The following is a 4,935-nucleotide window of genomic DNA, read 5'->3' on the forward strand; positions in this document are numbered from 1 at the left end:
GTGCGCTGGGGCATACTGGGGTGTCTCAGTATGTCCCAGTGCTCCCATTGTGGCGCAGTGCTCCCCAGTGCTGCCAGTGCCAATGCTCCCAGTTCTCTCGGTGCTGCCAGTATGTTCCAGTGGTCTCAGTCCATCCCCGTTCTCCCAGTATACCTCAGTGCTCCCATTATGCACAGTGCTTCCATCTTCCAGTGCTCCTAGTACAGCCCAATGTTCCCAGTATGGCCCAGTACTCCCCAGTACTCCCACTGCACCCCAGTATCCTCAAGTGCTCCCAGTACCCCAGTGTACGCCGGCACACCCCAGCCACCCAGTGCTCCCACAGACCCAGTACATCCCAGTGCTCCCAGTACAACCCATTGGGTGCCGCTCGTGAAGGCTCGGTGACCTGGTGGGCTCACACATGTGACACACAGACACACACACAGACACACACAGACACACACACACAGACACACACACACAGACACACAGACACACACACACACACAGACACACACACACATACACAGACACACACAGACACACACACAGACACACACAGACACACACAGACACAGACACACACACACAGACACACACACACAGACACACACACACAGACACACAGACACACACACACACACAGACACACACACACATACACAGACACACACAGACACACACACAGACACACACAGACACAGACACACACACAGACACACACACACATACACAGACACACACAGACACACACACAGACACACACAGACACACACAGACACACACACACAGACACACACACACAGACACACACACACATACACAGACACACACAGACACACACACAGACACACACAGACACACACAGACACACACACACAGACACACACACACAGACACACACACACAGACACACAGACACACACACACACACAGACACACACACACATACACAGACACACACAGACACACACACAGACACACACAGACACACACAGACACAGACACACACACACAGACACACACACACATACACAGACACACACAGACACAGACACACACAGACACACACACAGACACACACAGACACACACAGACACAGACACACAGACACAGACACACACACACAGACACACACACACACAGACACACACACACAGACACACACACAGACACACACACACACAGAGACACACACACACACAGACACACACACACACAGACACACACACACACACAGACACACACACACAGACACACACAGACACACACAGACACAGACACACACACACAGACACACACACACACAGACACACACACACACACAGACACACACACACAGACACACACACACACAGAGACACAGACACAGACACAGACACACACACAGACACAGACACAGACACAGACACAGACACAGACACAGACACAGACACAGACACAGACACAGACACAGACACAGACACAGACACAGACACAGACACAGACACAGACACCCGAGGGGACCCCTGGACCCTGCAGGTTAAAAGTGCGCTGGGCCCCTTTAAGAGGGAGGTCCGGGGGAGCACCGCCCACAGTGGGCGTGGCCACGCTGCGTGCGGAGCGCGGGAAACGCCACAAGGGGGCGCGCCATGAGCCCAGCAGGATGGGGGGGCAGGACGGGACGGACTGTGCCCCCACAAATGCCCCCAGTGAGCCCCCAGTGCCCCCTCATTGCCCCCCATTAACCCCCAGTGTGTTTATCCCTCCCCCATCACACCCATTACCCCCCAATGCCCCACTGCCCTCCCCGGTGTTGTGCCCTTCCTACTCCCCCATCATCACAGGAGCCCCCCAGTACCGCTCCAGCTCTTTATTGGTACCGTCCAGAACTCGCCACCCCCCCCCCCCCGACCCCCTTCCCCATCCTCAACACTCAATGGAGTCCTCCAGGAGCTGCAATAAAGGGGGGGGCACACTGGGGGGGTCCGGGGGATCCGTCCCCCCCCCCCTCCTCCAGGCTGTCCTCGCTCACCTCCTCCAGCGCAGGCAGCGCCCCCCGGGGCCCCCCCAAAGAAGGGGTGTCCGGAGCCCCCCCTGAGGCCTCCTCGGGGCTGGGGGCCCGGGGAGGGCTGGGAGGTGGGGGGGGCGGGGACCCCTCGGGGGGCGGGGACCCCATCGGGTGCCCCACGGAGTTGGCCTGAGGTTTGGGGGCGGGGGGGGGCTGTGGGGCTGGAGGGGGGGGCGGAGGAGGCTGGGGGGGCGGAGGGGGGTCCGAGCCCTCCTCGCTGAACCCCTCGTTGGGGTAATAGAGACTGGGGGGGGCCGGGGAGGATTTGCCGGCGGGGACCTGGGGGGCACACGGGAGGGGTGTCAGTGAGGGGGACCCCCCCCCATGGGGCCCATCCATGGAATACCCCCCCCCGTTGCGACCCTCCCCAGTGGGACCCTCCCTTGGGGTCAACCCCGCATGGGATCCTCCCCGTATGCGACACTCCCCCTTAGGACACCCCTGCCAATGGGGCAACCCCATATGGGGGACCACCTCCTTGGGACACCCCAATGGGACAGTTCCCCCATTCCCCTCCATGTGACACCTCCCCCTCAGAATCCTCTCTGGGGACACCCACATGGGATACCCCCCTTATCGACTCCCCCCCACAAGACCCCCCAAAAAAACGCCTTCATAAGGGGCACCCCCTTCTTGGCACCCTCCCAATAGGACAATTCCCCCTCATGGGACACCCCCATGTGGGACTCGTTCCACATAAGACTCCCGCTTGGAGACCCCTCCCAGACACACCCCCATAAGGGACACCCCTCCCTCACCATGGGTCATCCCCTCAGGAAACCCCCCTCTCCATGGGATCCCCCTTCCCCTTGGGACCCGAACCATGCGACCCCCCCCCCCATAGCTCACCCCACCCCCCCCAAAGACCCTTCCGTATGGGATCCCCCATTGGACCCCCCCATGAGACTCCCCCTTCGGACCCCTCACATTGGACTCCCCTTGGGACACCCCCTATGGGATACCCCCTATTCGGATCCCCCCCTTAGGACCCCCCCAGCACCCTTTTGGGGTGTCTCACCGCAGCCCCCCATTTGCCCCCCTCCCCACTCACCGGCTGGAACCAGCGAAGGCTCTGGGGGAGCAGAGTGGGGGGTCAGATGGGGACACTGAGGCACAAGGGGGGGGGCCCTCCCTGTGCCCCAAACTGAGGGGAGCTCCCATCTTAGAGCCCCCTCTAAGGTGTGGGGCTGGGGGGGGGGCGGGGGCTCTTTTAGGGGTACAGGAGGGGGTTGGGGGGTCGAGGCTGTGTTCTGGGGTGCAAGGAGGTGTCTTTGGCTCCAGGGGAGGTTTGGGGGTGCAGGGAGTACTGAGGGTCGGCGGGGGCGTTTGGGGGTGCAGGAGGAGACTGTGGGCCGTGTGTGGGTATTGCGGGGTGCAGGGGCCGGTTTGGGTCTCGTTGGGCACGGCGGGGTTCTGGGGGTCCCCTACCACATTGGGGTGCTTCTCGATGGCGAGCGCGGCCCGCTCGGCCGCTCCGTGCTGCTGCTGCCGCCGCTTCATGGTGCGGAGCAGGAGGAAGAGGACGGCGGCGGCCACGAGCAGCAGCGCGGCCAGAGCCCCGCCCAGCGCGCCCCCGTGCAGCGGCGCCGCGCCCGTGTCCGACGGGTCCCGAGGTGCTGCGGGCACACAGGGACATGGGGAGAGCACAGGTCTGGGGGCACAGGGGAACGGGGGCACCCGTACTTGGGGATGGGGAGCCCCACACTTGGGGGGGTGCAGGGCAATGGGGGGGGGAAGACCCAAACCTGGGGTCGCAGGGCAATGTGGGGATGAGGACACCCCAACTTTTGGGGTCAGAGGGTAATGGGCTTGGGGGAGATCCCATATCTGAGGGTGGTGGCACAGAGCAATGGGGTGGGGTGGAACCCCTATCTGAGGGTCATAAGGCAATAGGGCAGGGGGGGACACTCCAACACTGGGAGTCACAGGGCTATGGGGCATGGGGCACCCTGGCTTTGGTGGGCACAAAACAGTGGGGGTGGACCCACATTTTGGGTGTCACAAGGCAATGGATGGGGGGACACCCCATTATTGAGGGTCACAGGGCAATGGGATAGGGGCAATGCAACTTGGTGGGACACAGGGAAATGAGGCAAAGGGGGAGCCCAATATATAGGCTAGCAGAGCAATGGGGCAGGGGTACCCACACTTTGGGGGTCACAGGGCAATGGGATGATTGGGACCCCAACTTTGGGGGTGAGGGAGCCCACATCTTGGGGGTCATAGGACAATGGGATGGGGGAAACAATTTCTGGGGTCATAGGGCAATGGGGAACCCTAACTTTGGTGGTCATACAACAATGGGGCAGGGGACACCCCATCTTTGGGGGTCACAGGACAATGGGGCAGGGGACACCCCAATATTGGGGTCCCGGCTCCATACCTGCCTGCCCAGGCCACAGCACCTCCAGCTCCACCGTGGTGCTTGAGGTCTCCCCGGACTCCTCATCCCGCGCCAGCACCTGGGGGGGAGACGGGGGTGGCACCAGGGGAAAACACACAGGGACCCCCCAACCCATTCAGGTGCCTCAGTTCCCCCCAGCTCAGCCCACAGCACCCCAGGACCCCCAATTTCCCAGTGTCCCCCAGGTCACTGTGCCCCCCCATGTCCCACCTGCAGGCGGTAGCGCTGGGCCGGCTGCAGGAGATCAGCTCTGGCCACCACCAGCCCGTTTGGCATCACCTGGAAGAGCTGGGAATGGTCCTGGCCCTGCTCCCGGTGCTGGTCCTGGTGCTGACCATGGCTGTGGTTGGTGCTGGAGCTCAGGCTGTACCGAACCTGCGGGTTCACTCCCTGCGGGGGATGCGCATCAGACCCTGCCTAAAGTCTGACCAAACCCACCCAAAACATGCACAAATCCAGCCCAAACAAAGCCCAAACCCACAAAAGCCGGGCTCAAAAC

The 4,935-nt window shown here is 61.9% G+C and overlaps 1 long non-coding RNA gene across 1 annotated transcript; it reads right to left on the minus strand.

Annotated features, from left to right (window-relative positions):
* Window positions 1-2,233: 2,233 nt before the first annotated feature.
* Window positions 2,234-3,545, minus strand: LOC117436237 (uncharacterized). Its single transcript, XR_004549657.1, has 3 exons — window positions 3,461-3,545; window positions 3,084-3,104; window positions 2,234-2,311 (listed from the first exon to the last, which is right to left on the minus strand). It is a non-coding gene; the product is annotated as an uncharacterized lncRNA (long non-coding RNA).
* Window positions 3,546-4,935: the final 1,390 nt, after the last annotated feature.

Source organism: Melopsittacus undulatus, chromosome 5 (genome assembly GCF_012275295.1).
Source record: "Melopsittacus undulatus isolate bMelUnd1 chromosome 5, bMelUnd1.mat.Z, whole genome shotgun sequence".
Classification (NCBI taxonomy): Eukaryota; Metazoa; Chordata; class Aves; order Psittaciformes; family Psittaculidae; genus Melopsittacus; species Melopsittacus undulatus.